At 33.2% G+C, this 17,500-nt stretch overlaps 1 long non-coding RNA gene and 1 other non-coding gene across 2 annotated transcripts in view; both read left to right on the forward strand.

The window, feature by feature from the left end:
• The window catches only part of LOC136846505 (uncharacterized), a 372,690-nt gene that overhangs the window by 174,864 nt on the left and 180,326 nt on the right, over window positions 1-17,500 (forward strand). The window lies entirely within an intron of this gene.
• On the forward strand, window positions 4,708-4,780 carry TRNAR-UCU (transfer RNA arginine (anticodon UCU)). Its single transcript has one exon. It is a non-coding gene; the product is annotated as a tRNA-Arg (tRNA).

The following is a 17,500-nucleotide window of genomic DNA, read 5'->3' on the forward strand; positions in this document are numbered from 1 at the left end:
CAAAAAGAGTGGAGGGAAAGGATCCTTAAGATTAAGTACTTAGAGGTTAAGCCCCACTATGTCCCTTAAGCTCGCAATACCTAACTACTCCCACATCATGTGATGGGGGTGAAAAGGGGACCTACATTGTTTACCCCAAATCAGGTGAGTGGGGAAGGTGATTCCTACGTTGGTGAAAACTGGCTTTAACGGCTGTTCTCTGTTTCAAAATACGCTTGCTTCTACTGCGCCCGCCAATTTCCCCAGCTCGACAGTCAAATGAAGAGCAGATTATTTCAAAATTAAATAATGCACTGAAATTTACAGGAGGAAGGGATGTATATCCTGACAATATATATATATATATATATATATATATATATATATATATATATATATATATATATATATATATATATATATATATATATATATATATATATATATATATATATATATATATATATATAAAGATAAATTCTCTCTCATTGAAGGAAAGATGGCAATATTAGATAATTAAATACATACATACATGCATATAGATTACAAAGATATTAGGTGAAATATACAATATGTTTATATAAAATACATAAATATTTAATAAGTTGATGTTATATATACCTGATAAATATTAAATATATATAGTTAATATAAAGGTTATCAGATATATATATGGAACATATATATGTGCATGGATCTTATCCATATCTGAACTATATAACCAATACAAGCTGTGAACAAATCTTAAATACTTTAAAAGTATAGGAGCTTTGTGTTATATTTTATATTATAATATTTACACAATGATACATTTTGTATGATATAACAAGAATATCACACTTTATCACAAATATACCAAACACCAATCATTCTGTGCCGAGAAATACTCACAATGGAATGACAAAAATATGCAGAGAGAGCTCAAAAGTGAACTCTTTGTTTGCTTAACCAACAATTAAAATTGGACAACAAGGCTATTTGAAAGAAAGATGGCCAACTCAACAATTAAAGCCCCAAAACTGAGATAGGGGAGATTCTCATAACAGCACAAGACAAAGATGGCTGATAATATCTGGGTTGCATTAAAGATGCATGTCTTGAGGTGAGTTAACGCAAAAAATGGCAGGAGAAAAGGTTTGATGACATTTACATATAATTCAGGAATAGGTAGGATAATAGAGAAAGAGATCGATTATAGGAGAGTATTGTATCTCTCCTCTGCTGGGTTGGAAGTCTGAGAAAGGGTAGTTGTGCTGGGTAATTTTGGTTGAGAGTATAAGAAAGGGTGATTATGCTGCAAAATTTTAAACCAAAGATAGCTGGAAGAGAGAGACTGTGTAGTTGATAAATGTAATGTAGTTATAATGCAGAGAGCGTAAGGGAAGTATCTCATAAAAAGATTTTGATCATTGGAAATATTAATTTCATAAGGAAACTGTGCAGAACTATGCTACTGTCTTTTGAGAATGGCTAGGAAAAAATTTTGTCAGATGAAATGTTAGTAAAGAAGGGACAGAAATATAATGTTTATTAAAATGCTGAAAGGAGATTTGGCCGAACCTATATGTGGTCAGTATCCGGGTAAAGCAGAGTTAACAGACTCAAAATGAGCTTAAGTATGTATTTAAATCATGCGATTTTTATAAGAAAGCTGAAATGAGCTTATGAAAAGAATATGAGGAAAACTTGCGAGAATTACAAACATCAAGGTAGATGATTTATGGGGAGTGCTCAGAATTTCAGGGCGTTGCCACTAAGTCAGCTGATTTTGTCTGGGCTCTAGTGCATCGATACTTTCAGTTATTAATCTTTTTAAATCTTTTGTACACCTTCAGCGTCGTCACGGCACATTAGAAAGCATGCTGCACTTCGAATATAGCCCTTTATGACAATTGTGACTAAGAGTGTTAGTAACGCAAGTCTTAGAAATGCTACTTGTTATGCAAAGTTCTCTAATCTGAAAAAAAGTGTACTGAACATGGAAACAATAAAGAAGAATGAAATTCGTTTTGACAGTTGCAATTACAGTGGCAGAATAAATAACAAAAATACCACGATCTATATAAATCTTCCTGAACTGATATTTTCCTTGGGGTTCATACATTAATTGTGATAGTTTTAACAGACTCGACTATTGTGAATTTTGGTTGACAGTAAATGTTACAGAAACACGATCCAAAGATAACTGAAACAGTGTCAGGAGGGATAGCATCTGTTATTCTACTTTTCAAGGATCAGCTTACTCACGATTTACAGTTTCAGTTTGGAGGGTGTACTCCAGGCTACATTTTCCGAGCCTCAAAGGCAGGTTATGAAAGTCCTTTAAAGACGTGTTCACGTCCATTTTAACTCACAGCCAGATGAATTTTTGTGTTATTCCATCGTCGGTACTTAGAAGAAAATAACAATAAATTGTGGAAACAAAAATCTAATAACGTAAATATTTAAATTGTTGCCCGTGGCAAACTAATCGCCGGACGTATGGTATCAATATGAGAGATCCTCCCTCCTAGAATCTTACTGAAGGTTTGTATCGACCCCAGCATATTTTCAGCTTCCACCTTTAAAAGCGGAATGGCAGCTGGGATTATGGCAAAGTGTAAAGAATACGTTGGGGGAAATGCTGACTGACACATAGAAAGAGGCTTAGTAGAGAGGGGGAATGGTGGCTGTCAACGCAGGACAAATTAAAGTAGAGGCATGCCTATTTTCATGTCAGTTGTGAAGCAATTGGAGCCGCCATACTCTGGCGCTGTGCTTTGCCTAACATATGCATATATATATATATATATATATATATATATATATATATATATATATATATATATATATATATATATATATATATATATATATATATATATATATATATATATATATATATATATATATATATATATACATATATACACACACATACATATATGCACACATGTATATGTATGCATATATGAATTAATTGTCATGTACACTTCTGCATTTTTTATATAAAAAATATTGAGCCACAAATATCGTTTAATATCTAATTCACTAAACCTCGAGAATTGGAATTGATAAATGTTTCGTCACCATTGGAATTATAACCGCTGCCTAATTTAGAAACAATAGTGTACAGTGCCCTTTGATTACCGACCTACCTTCATGGTTCAGTGATCAAACAAAGGACACTGTACATTATTGTTTCTAAACCAGGCAGAGGGTCAGATCCCAGTGGTGACGAAGCGCTTATTAATCATAATTCCCCTCGGGTGCAAGTTATTCCATAGCTATAGTGAAGTGGATATTAAATGATATTTTTGGCTTAGTATTTGTCATTATATATATGTATATATATGATGTGTGTGTGTATATATATATATATATATATATATATATATATATATATATATATATATATATATATATATATATATATATATATTTATTTGTATGTATGTATGTATGTATGTATGTATGTTTGATTGTATATGTGTAAAGGTAAGGAATCATTTTTCGCATTTAGTAACTAATCTTTTAATTTTTGTAAAACGTTGCGAAATATCTCAAAACCTAACCAACATTTTAGTTTAATGAGAGATTTATCCTAAGCAGCCAAAATGCATGAATAAAAACTGGACCTAATGGAAATGATGAAAGAAAATTAATTTTGTGCAGATTATTTTGTCACATTGTGAATATCTCAGCAGTATGATAAACTTCCTGTAGGATTTGCATACAAATTTAATAAATAGACATATACAACCGAGAGGCGGATAATCTTTTCAAAAGGTAAGAGAGAGAGAGAGAGAGAGAGAGAGAGAGAGAGAGAGAGAGAGAGAGAGAGAGAGAGAGAGAGAGAGAATTGAAGGAATGAAGGTGAGAAAAAGTTAAATCCCTGGTTGCCTGTTTCTGTTGTACGTGGATTGTATTTTGTTTATCATATATATATATATATATATATATATATATATATATATATATATATATATATATATATATATATAAACAAGATAAACAGACACCATCTATCTATTTATCTGTCTATCTATCTATTTATATATATATATATATATATATATATATATATATATATATATGTATATATGTATATATATATATATATATATATATATATATACATATATATATATATGTATATATATATATATATATATATATATATATATATATATATATATAAATTGATAGATAAATAAATAGAGAGATGAATAGACAGATAGATGGGTGTCTGTTTCCGTGTCTATGTGCAGATTTTCCCGTAGAATTAGATATTTCCTACATTTGCTGTGGAAATTGTTATGTAAACGAAATTTCAAGTTTCAGTCAAGTTTATTTTCGCGTACGATATGACATACCGTATTTTGTATATAAAAGAAAGTTTCATCTTCTGTAAAATTATTTTGCACAGGATGAATAAAAAATTACGTTATTATTAGTATTGTATCCATTTTTCTTCGAAACCATTAAATTGAATGAATGTTAAAATTATGTAGGTGAAGGGACAAATATTATCCTCAAAGGGCAAAGTTGCATATGATCGCATATGTTTAGTAAAGGAGAAGAGAATTCATGAAAATCAAAGGCAAAATGGCTCTTTAGTACCAATAACATACGTCATATTAAGCATCAAGCATCTGCGATATTTGCATTCAGAGAAAGCCGTATGCGTATAATTTGCATGAGCGTGGCTAGTAAAACTAAAATGATAAACTGAGCAATGAAAACCTCGTCCTCATGGCGCAGTGGAAAGCGCGCTGGACTTCTAATCCAGAGGTCTCGGGTTCGAATCCCGATGGGGATAATGATGTTATTCTTGTCATGCGAGAAATTATTGAATCCTTCCATTATGTAAATGTTATTATGCATGTCGCAGAAAATAGATTTCTTCTCATGATCACTCAGCATCGACGTTGGTTATTTAAATGATAAAACAAACAGAATGATTAAGAATTGAAAATGATGAATGCAGAAGTTACGTTATGATTAATAGGAACTTTTAAGAAACATTTTAATAGGTAATCGCTTTTATGTATGAGTGATCATTTATGCAGTTTCATTAGTTTTCAACGATATCTTGAGATAGGTAACTCACACGATTAATAGTTCAGTCAGCTGTGTTATTTCATATCAAAACGGATTTTTACACTGGTTGTAATGAAAGATGATATTGTAAGGTTATATATATATATATATATATATATATATATATATATATATATATATAGCCATATATTACTCAGTATTAATATATTTTTGCTGCAGTGACTACTTTTCTCAAGTCAGTGTTCATGTAAGTGATATCTCTCACATGAACAGTGAAATAACAATTTTAAATAATGGAAAATTGATAAAGCCTACGGTAATTACTACTCATGTTTCACTTACTTTTCGAGTGATAACTAAAGTATAATTTGAAGTAAACATTCTTGGGCCGTGGCATTCATTTATAAATTAGCAACAGTTGAGAATATTTGGTTAAGGGACAACCTAAGAATGTAGCACTGGTAGAGCAAGTGGACAAATGATCTTTGTAACATTCTTGTGTAACAGAAATAAAATGAAAAATACGTTTCCAAAATTTTTGGGAAAAAATCATAAATGAAATAGTTATAAAGTCCTTTTCAGGATAGCCTCGCATAAATGAACCTTGAAATATTTAAATGAAACCCTAGCAGGAAAGAACAACACGTTTCTGCATACAGGTAAAATCAGCTAATTCGATAATTGAGTAATTTGACGTTGTATTAGCTGCAGAGTGACCCACTGACACTTTTTCCACCTTAAGAAAGCATTTGTTTATACGCCACTCACTTACAAAAGCGCCGAAGGAAAAATAGTTCTTCACTGAGAGCTGTAAATAATATCTCTTGTTGGGACAATGAACTTCACACTGAAAATAAATTTTGTTTTGCGAAAATTGTAAACAAAAATCCACATTATGTCAGCATGGAAAACATACGTACAGGACGCTGTCAAGTACTTATAATGTACTAATGTTCATAATAATAACATAAAAGCTAAAAAGACTGATGAGAGAGATATCATGAGTCAAAAATGATAAAAGCTACAGGAACAACACAAAACATAAAACAAAACTTTTGTTATTCTAAAAAACAGGTACCACAATAGACCCCATGAAACATATGTTCGAGATAACCAACAACTTTCAAAAATACGGAAGCCGTTATTTTTAAAACTATTAAGTTCATAAGGTTTAAGTAATTTGCATTATTAGTTGTATGTAGAATAATGCTCCTGTTTACATCTTGCTGAAACTGTTGAAACTTATTGATTTGTCTTATGACTTGATGTGTAATACTTTTTGTTCTGGCTTTAAATTTTTTCTGGTTTACACCAGTCGAGATATGCATACCTATAAATAAACGGAAGCTTTTACAAAATTATTTATGTTTGGTCTTAATTTGGTCATTGTTAACTACACACACACACACACACACCGGCACCCGCCCATCCACCCACACGCGCGCGCGCAAACACGCACACACACATATATCTATACATACATACACAGATATATACTTTTAGGGCGTAGTTTATCTTGTATTCAGTTATGGTTAAATATCAGAGCAAATTTACGACTAACAATTTTGTGGCAAAAATTTTAGATTTTTTGTAGCTGTCTCTTTGTGTTGTTGTCCGCTACCGGTAGTAAAAAATAATTTTTACTTATTTCATTATGCATTATTCTCTTTTACCGGTACTTCCTTATTATTCCTATTTTTTCATACGGTATTACAGTATACAGTTTGTTATTCACTGGGGAATAACATATTGTAACCAGAAATAAGAACTATGAAGACATGCGAGTGAAAGAGAATAATGGAAAATGAAATAATAAATAAAAATGGTTTTTTACCGCCCTGCAGCAAACAACAAAACTAACAGAAAGCTATATAAAATAAAAAAAATTATTCCACAAAGTTATTAGTGTTGAATTTGCGCTGATATACATTGTGTTTATATATATTTGCATACGTACACACACACACACACACACATATACACACACACACACACATATATATATATATATATATATATATATATATATATATATATATAATGTATATATAACTGTTAATGTGTGTGTTCGTATGTTTATCTTTTACACTCATAAATGCAGTAATTGTATTTTGTTTCAGTGAAGTACGGTTTACAAAAATTAAACTCAAGTAAAGGAAACTTACAATAAGCAGGAAGGGATGAAGTGATGTATGTGGTAGTTGATTTGGCGATAAAAATCATACATTTATCTGTAAAAAACAATGGAAAGAGCCACAAAGAATCGTAGAGAGTAATAAAAAAAACAATTGCTCACTTCATCATATCCTGCCAAGATTATTTATTATCGAGACGAATAATTCTTTTTCAATAACCTTTCCAAGGTGCTATTATCCATTAATCATTTCCCTAGAAACAAAATGAATGGAGGAAAGAAAACGGAAGGAAGCTAATGGAGAGGTTCCATTATTGAACCCCAATCGGAGAAAGGGTATTTACAGAGAGAGAGAGAGAGAGAGAGAGAGAGAGAGAGAGAGAGAGAGAGAGAGAGAGAGAGCAAAAAAGAAATGTTTGGAGTCTAATGGGATCAGCGGCAGAGTAGGTGATAGTTTTCGTAGATTTAACGTTCAGGTTTATGTTTGGTTTTATGACCTCTGTCCACTAGCGTTCAGAGAAGAAAGTGAGTGGTGTTTCTTCTTCTTTACGCTAAATGTACACGTTCATCCTTTTTTTTTTTTTACAGTACTTCCTGAGTTGGTTATTGGAAACCGTAAGTAAGCGCGTTTTATTGTATTTATAACCTGAACCACTTTTTATTTTTCCGTCTATCCCTTTCTAAACCCACAAAAAGTTGCCTTTTATTTTAAATGTATAACCTGAACCACTTTTTTTTCAGTCTACCCTATTTTAAGCCCATAAATAGTCGTCTTTTATTTTACGCATAACCTGGGCCACTTTCTTTTCAGACTACCACCTTTAAACCCAAAGAGTCGCCTTTTATTTTACTTAGATCTGAACCACTTTCTTTTCCGTTTACATCTTTGTAAACCCACAAATAATCGCCTTTTATTTTACATATATAACCTGAAACACTTTTTTTCGGTCTATCCCATTTTAAAACCCATAAATAGTTTTTTTTTTACGCTTAGCCTGAACCCCCATTTTTCAGTCTACCTCCCTTATAAACCTACAAACTGTCATCTTATTTTACGCATAACCTGAACCAGTTTCTTTTCAGTCTACCACCCACAAATAGTCGCCTTTTATTTTACGCATAACCTGAACGACTTTTCTTTTCAATCTACCCTTTTGTAAACCAACAAATATTCGCGGTTTGTTTTAAGAATAACATGAACCACTTTCTTCTCAAATTCTTTATCTCGTGTAAACCCATAAATTTTATTTTTTCATAACCTCAAAAACCTTTTTTCCAGCTTATTTTCCCCCCTGTAAACCAATAAGTAATGAATCCGGCCGTTAACTCCAAGTATTTTCTAACGGGTTATCGGCAATGCGGGGAGACACATATGGTTCAGGTTATTCAAAAAATAACCAGAACTGCATATGTCTCCCCCGCATTGCCAATAACCAGTTAGAAAATACTCAGAATTAACAGCCGGCTTTAAAAGAGCAATGATACCGAAATACTTACAGTTGACTAAACTAAGTATTTTTTATAAGGAAATGACGGAAACAGACTTTCCTTATTTGAAAAAGTTGGGTAATTGGTTCTTAAGCAGTAGGTTAGTTACACCTAGGCATACACTAAAGTTAGTAAAAGGTGGAGGAGTGTGTAACAGTATGTTCAAGGCAATGGGCATACTGTGATAAACTTTCTGTACCGGTATGAAATTTATAATTGTGTGGAAATTTATTGTAAGGAGGCATATTCATGCTTTAGCAGCTACAAGAATATTACGGTACTATTTACTGCCTTTTACTGTCTACTGTCGTTTTTTTTATCATCTGTGCCCACTCGTGTTTAGGTTCGAACTTCATTCCAAGTATTATCAGTATTTGTTGCCATGTGGCATGCACTTTATTTGTTAGTGCAGGAAGCTGCGAATGCTTAAGATAACCATATTATGTATGGGCCATCTTACCTCTAACTTGAGTGCAATAGTCTTCTTTTTATTTTTCTAATAGGCGCGAGGCAGACTTCTCTCTGGAGGTCCTTTTACCTTTAGGAAATAGCCTTGAAAGGAGTAAAAAGGAAGGCGAAATGAAAGTTCTACTTCCATCTCTGTTCTTTTGTTGATCACGGTTTGACGCAACCCAGAAGGGAAGCCGAGAGACAACAAAAAATTAACCGCCCGCAGTAGAACAAAGGGTGACACGACCACTCCGCCTGCCAACTGTAACGCTGATTTGTTTTCCACTCTCACCGGTAGGGGGCGGCTGGCTCTTTTGTCTGAAGGTTCCTGCTGGCTTTTTCCTAGATACCGCTGCCCAATGGCTTTATCAAAGAACAGGTCTGGCTTTTAAAGTTTTATTGAAAAGTCAAATTATATGTACACACACACACACACACACACATATATATATATATATATATATATATATATATATATATATATATATATATATATATATATATATATATATGTGTGTGTGTGTGTGTGTGTGTGTGTGTGTTATATGTAACAACCACTCGGAAAAAAAACGGTTTTACATCCTGACTTCCTTTCGGTTTTTATTGCTAAGCCATTTTCAGGGGACTGATACATAGTAGTAGAAATTTACAATATGTATGCTAGAAACTGGCCAGGATTCATAACCGTTTTTCGTTTTTCTCAGTGGTTATATATATAAATAACGGGTCAGAGTGATTGTAATCACACATACATACTTATATACATGATATAATATATATACATACACACACACACACACACACACACACACATATATATATATATATATATATATATATATATATATATATATATATATATATATATATATATATATTATATATATATCGGAGCCATAGTTACATTTATTTTGCCAGCGTTTCACGACTTATAGTCGCATCTTCAAGGCTACAATAAAGATACAAGCGAACTTTAAAACCAAGCACTGCATAATCAACTAAAATTACGCAATATTTAATAAAATTTAATGAACATCAGCATGTAGAAAACTTGAAAATAATTAATGACATCTTAAAACCGGAAATTATACTCAACATTGAAAATATTTACAAAATATCTGTAAGATCCTAAGAACAGTAAAATTACATAAAACACTAAAAAAGTAAGGCTATTCTGTACTTTACCTCGCAAAGGACGGGCAGTGACTGAAAGAATTTCCTAAAAACAAACAACACACCTCAGAAGATAAACAACTGAACAGAGGAGAATTGCGTATTTAACGAAGGAACTATCTTTTCTATCATAATGGACTCCAAGATTGCTAGGTCATTTTCATTATGTACTTGACCTATAGTTGTAAAGCCCTTATCATCTACATATGTTTTACATAACTTGGAGTGGTTCCTAATATTTGATTGTTCGGGATTTGTTAATCTACGACCCGTTCTAAAACTTACGCCCCTGAGAAAAACTATTGTCACTTAGAGTAACCTCCTCGCACAACCCACATAATTTAGAAGAGGACTAAGGCGGTCTTTCGTTTTGAACAGAGGTCCGATTGTTAATGGTTTTTTTGGAACTATTTTAAGGTTCAACGCTGGGAGTTCTTTTTGAATAATTGTCCGGAACTTTTTTCTGAAGAGGTCATCATGAAAAACATTTTTAATTTGGGTGCTGTCACAACCGATGGTACCTCCACGAACCTAGCATCTAGGATTTTTCTTAGCGTTTTAAAGAACAGCTTGTCTGGGAAGCAGTTATTTTTAAGATATTGGGAAAGAGAGTTAATTTCCTCATTAAAAGTAAACCAATTCGAGGTATGGATGAAGGCCCTGTGGGGGAGAGTTGAGATAGTATTGAGTTTAAAATTAAAAACAAGAACTATAAAAGTTGATACTTAACCCAGTAAAAGTCTTTTTTCTAAAAACACCCACGTAAAAGCCTTGTTCATTCCTGGACACTGAAACATCTAGAAAGGGAAGCTTGTTATTTTCTTCTTCATCAAGTGTAAATCTGATATTAGGGTGTAGGGTATTGACAAACTCTGAGAATTGTTCTGCATTAAACTTGTTCCGAAATAAGGCGAAAGTGTCATCTACGTATCTACGATAAAACTGAGGCAAGAAACTAAGGGGGGCAATCATCAAATAAACGTTCCTCCAGTGAGCACATGAAAATATTAGCAAGTGTCGGATCTCTGTTCAGAACGAAAAACCGCCTTAGTCCTCTTCTAAAATCTAATGTTCTTTATAAATATACGTGCCCGAGATGTGATCAAGGGACTTATGTGGGTTGTACGTGTAGGTTACTCAAAGTGAGAATAGTTTCTCTCAGGGGCGTAAGTTTTAGAACGGGTCGTAGTAATATTAACAAATCCCGAACAATCAAATATTAGGAACACTCTGAGTTATGTAAAACATATATTGATGATAAGAACTTTACAATTATAGGATAAATCCATCATTAAATACACAATCCTCCTCTGTTCAGTTGTTTATCGCCTAAGGTGTGTTGTTTGCTTTTACGAAATTCTTTCAGTCACTGCCCGTCCTTTGCGAGGATAAGGCACAGAATAGCCTTACCTTTTTAGTGTGTTATGTAATTTTCCTTTTTTAGAATCTTACAGAAATTTTGTACATATTTTTAATTTTTAGTATAATTTCCTGTTTTAAGATGTTCATAAATTATTTTCAAGTTTTCTACATGCTGATGTTCATTAAATTTTACTAAATATGCGTAATTTTAGTGGATTATGCAGTGCTTGGTTGTAAAGTTCGTTTGTATCTTTATTGTAGCCTTGAGGATGCGACTATGAGTCGTGAAACGTTGGCAAAATCAATGTACCTGAGTACGATGCCTTTCCCTATGACTCCCCTGATGAGATGTACGTAGAGTCTTCCAAGGATATATATGTATCTATATATATGTATGTATATATGTGTATATATATATATATATATATATATATATATATATACGCAATATATATATATATATATGTATGTATGTATGTATGTATGTAAATATATATATATGTATATATATATATGTATGTATGTATATATATATATATATATACACACACATATATATATATATATATATATATATATATATATATATATATATACACACACACACACACACATATATATATATATATATATATATATATATATATATATATATATATATATATATATATATATATATATGTATACATACATATACATATACACACACACACGCACCTGGACGTAACATCTTTGGCCTTTAAAGATATCAATCTGCTTTATGAGCAGAATAGACATACTAAAGGTATTCCATGCTGGGAGAGCAGTTTGTCATTCTTTATCCAAAGGCTTTGTAATTTTAATGAAATTCGCCGGTGAGGAAAGTATTCATGGTGATTAATGAAAAAATAAATTAAGCTTTCATCTCTCCATTAGCATGTTCGTACCGGAATCTCTGAACTGATCTTATAAGACCAGCTGGATTATGGATTTTAACACTGGTTGACATATAGCCACAATGTCAGTTACCTGTTAATTACCTCACTACTTGAAAGACCTTTTAGCTTTTTAATAAAGATATGTTTTGTAAATGACTAATAAAGATTTGGTTATGTCCTATCCAGCTTCAAAGATACAAGAAGCATTAAGTATATGATCAAGTCAAAAAGGCAAGCTGTGGTTAGAGAATTTTGACAAGTGGTCGCCCCCTTTTCCATCTTTAGCTGTACTCTTATTGATGCGCACGTACATTTCATATATTAATTATGAATATGATTAGTGGAATTGGTAAACTAGAACAGAGAGGAATTAGTAGATGATAAAGTTAATATTAATGATTTGATAGTCAACATTCTTAAAATACATAACTTGAAGATAACAGTAAGAATTAAAAACGACATTCATTGCCTGAAATGTAATTATCCAAGTGACACCCTGACCACCAAACAGATCTGTTGCAATATACAGTAGAGAGCTTTACGATGCTAGACCCAACATTTGTTACATATAATGGGTAACCTCTGTATATAGCCTTTGGCAACGAGTTATCTCAATTGGGTCCCACAATTCTATGTAAACAAGACGCCAACACACACACATCACTGCAAATTCACTCCTTCTTGAACGGTAAACACTTCTGGTCATCCGAGAGCGTCTCCGTGGTTTACCTAAGGGTGTATTCCTGAAACAGCTGATCCGATTACTGAAAGGACAAGTCAATTTGTTCAGCCATTGTAATACGGTTAGAATGATGAATATCTGCCGCGTTTGGTTGCAAGGAAATGTATGGGCAATTAATCATAAGATGATAGGGCCCTCGTTTTCTAAATTTGGACTAATTAAATATCAGATCTTCAGTAGGACAGGTAACGTAGCTTAATTCCAATAATGGTTTTAAACGTTCATCTTCTTTAAGCTTACCAAAAATAATACGTAATATGTCGCATAAGTACGCATCTAGTTTCCTGCATGCTTAATCATTCTTTCTTAGACAGAAATTTATGACGCGCGCGCACACATATTTCATTTATATATACTGTATAATATATAAACATATGAATATATATATATATATATATATATATATATATATATATATATATAATTTATATAATTTATATATATTCACATATGTACATATGAGTGTGTTTGTGTGTGTGTGTGTGTGTGGAGAGAGAGAGAGAGAGAGAGAGAGAGAGAGAGAGAGAAATGATTGACAGATTTGTAGACAGAGAAGGTCAATCTTAAGAGAGAAGTTAGTTCGGGAAAATATTAACGATATTATAGTAAATTACTTTAGAAAGTTCACGCTAGTGATTACACGAGCTACCGAATGAAGGCATTCATTGTCTTTATGAATATTCTCTATGCATTCTTATGACAAATTCAAAAGACCATTATTTTAAATACGCAGAATTCGTGTAACCGTTATGGGTAAAAAAAGGATTGAATATAATAAAAATGAAGCAAATAAGAAGTAAATCAATCATTGCTGAAGTAAGACGGACAAAGGGGTCTGTTCACTGCAGTGTAACCTTGATTAATGATTAGATGCAATATTTACCTACTAAGTGTAAAAGTTTTATTATTGAAATAACAACTGGCAGACTTGACAGCTTCGTTAATTTTCAAGCTGCGTTGTTGCAACGTCACATAATTTGCAGATTAAAGTTAATTTTCGGGTATTAAAAAGATAGTTTTCATGGGTTGAGGAGCAGATTATGAATATTGAGTATAGGGACAGTTGGATGTTTCCATACCGAAGCTATTTGATCTTCAGCAAGAAGCACAGTATCATTTGATTGAAAGTTATAATAATATATATATATATATATATATATATATATCATATATTATATTATATATATAAATGTATATTTATATATGTATATATATATTATATGCATATATGACTATATATATGTATATATATATATACATATATATATGTAATACATATATACACACACACACATCTATACATATATTTTTCTTGCTCTCTACCTTATATCTCTTTTCCGTTTTAGAATGAGAGCCACCGAATGGGCACAACCTTCCTGTTTTTTAGGAGGTCTTCAATGATGTGGTTGATAACCCCACGTTCTTGTCCTGACTCTGTTACATGATGGTATCCATAAACCCTTGGGTGGACTGGTGGGCGGTAGATCCATAGCGGGTCATCTGTTTATCAGACGTAAGCTAAGTTAAAAAGTTAAGTATACCTTAGTTTTACGAGACCACTGAGCTGATTAACAGCTCTCCTAGGGCTGGCCCGAAGGATTAGACTTATTTTACGTGGCTAAGAACCAATTGGTTACTTTAGCAACGGGACCTACAGTTTATTGTGGAATCCGAACCACATTATAGCGAGAAATGAATTTCTATCACCAGAAATAAATTCCTCTAACTCTTCATCAGCCGGTCGGGTGATACACCACTCAGCCACAGGGGGCGTCACCACATCCTTATGCATAAACACAAATAAACACGCGCGCGCGCACACACACACACACACACACACACACACACACACACACACACACACACACACACACACACACACACACACACATATATATATATATATATATATATATATATATATATAAAATCGGAAAAGTTCTTCCGAATGATATCCCTTTAGGATAAAAACTCGTCTTCCCAAAACTGCTGAGTCGAGCAGTACGCAAGATGCGTCCCCATCTCTACGCATCCACCTTTCACCTTGAAGAAGCGAGATGATTATTAGTCCTCTTCTATGCAGAGGGAACACAGGAAACGAAGACTCGGAAAGAGAGCATAACTTTAAAACTTGCTTCAGTCGCCACCGCTCGAGAAAGAATCTTTTTAAAAGGACATTAGCCCCCAGAACACATATATCACCGGAGATGACGGTTGGTATCTTCCAAGAATTTCGGTTCACAACTGAGGAGGAGGAGGAGGAGGAGGAGGAGGAGGAGGAGGAGGAGGAGGAGGAGGAGGAGGAGGAGGAGGAGGAGGAGGAGGAGGAGGAGGAGGAGGAGGAGGAGGGGAGGGAGAAGGAGGATGAATAAGACGGGGGTGAGGAGAAGGATGACGATAAAGGCAGATTCTAACGATTTCAAATCTATCTTTTGACGCCATCTCCGGCAAAAATCCATAAAGAGGATCCGTATATGCATAATGGTTCACGCCTGTAAGTGGAGCCACTGGGCCTTTTACTCTCTCTCTCTCTCTCTCTCTCTCTCTCTCTCTCTCTCTCTCTCTCTCTCTCTCTCTTGTGACTAGAACTACCAGTGCATGAAAAAACGAATCTTGTGTTAGATCGCCTTATTCAAATTCAGTGAGAAAGGGGGATCCTTATTTCTGAAATATGATTACCCTTAATACAATCAATTCTGTTTTCGTTATCTGCGTAGCTAGATTTACGGGTCACATCGAATATTTTATAGAAAGAACAAATGTAAATTCAATTATAACATCAAAAAGTAGTAACATACGTTTATCTCTTCTCTATAATATGTTACAGTTATTTTACACTCGGCTGAATGTACTTGAGATAGTTCAATTTATTTTGCGCTCCTAGTTCTGCACTCTGCAGCTCACACTATTTTTTTTCCACTCAAAGTAATTACTGCGTAGACTTGTTAGATACAGTTAATGGTTTTCAGGTGTATGCATATAATAGACAGAAGGCACCCTCCCTCCCCCGCCCCACCTCATCCTCCGGTACAGTCAAGTTAATTTAGATTGATGAGGCTATACATCATTACCTTAGTGTGTTGCTTTCTGGCTGTAACTTCATCAGATACAGCCACTTTCTTTCCTTCTTGTAACTGCATTTCCTTTTATGTATTACCTGCTTCACCTGGATACAAAAGCTCACGATATCCATCTAGTAAAACATTATATGTATTTCAGCGTTAACTTCCGCTTACCTTTTCTGTGGAAATATGCTAAAGGACATCGATTACCGGAAGTTTGCTCATTGGACGATACATCTTTAGATTCGGAAAATGGTATGTTTTATTTGAGTGCAGTATTTCATAGAAGTTCATGACTTTGATAATTCCTATAATATGATTACTCTCTGAATTTTGATGAAATTTATGATTCGTAATTAATGTTTTATATCTTGTGACATAATATGTGTTTGTGTATATACAGATGTATGTACATATACATATATATATAATATATATATATATATATATATATATATATATATATATATATATATATATATATATATATATATATATATATATATATATATTGTCCGTTAGCCTTTGGGCCAGTGGTGCATTGAAAGATGTGTTTAAAATGTGGTACAAAAATAATTGTAAAAATTCAGTTATATTTATATATACATACATACTCATATATATACCAGGTGTTTCGAAATTAGAGCCCCCCCCCTCCCAGAACAAATGGAAGGTTATGAAGTTTTCTGCTATAGCCTATCTCCAAGTACATTATTTTAAGTTTCTATTAATCTATTTTTCATTTTCCTTTTCTTGTATTTTCAGACTGAGTGACGGAGTTAGATACAGCCATGGCTAACGACTCAGAGGAAATCAGATGGATTGACCGAATCCGGGCTATAACCTTCAGAGAGGCCAGGGATGCTTGCACATCCTTCATTTCACGTTCCTGGATAGCTAAATACATTAAAAGAGATGAATCCTTTGTTAAAAGAAACTGGAACAAAAATCCATATGACTGTCATCGCGAAAAGAGTGAGAATCTTGTAAGGCCTGAAGTCCTTTCTCAGGAGTCAAAAGACATCATAGCTGAGGCATTGGGTAGACCAAGAAAGTCTTTACGTAAATTGGCGCTTAAACTAGAAACAAAAAGGGGAAAGAAGAGAAGCTATAGTGTTGTATATCGTGAGTTGAAAAAATCTGGTATGAA

Source organism: Macrobrachium rosenbergii, chromosome 15 (assembly GCF_040412425.1).
Source record: "Macrobrachium rosenbergii isolate ZJJX-2024 chromosome 15, ASM4041242v1, whole genome shotgun sequence".
In the NCBI taxonomy this organism is placed as follows: domain Eukaryota; kingdom Metazoa; phylum Arthropoda; class Malacostraca; order Decapoda; family Palaemonidae; genus Macrobrachium; species Macrobrachium rosenbergii.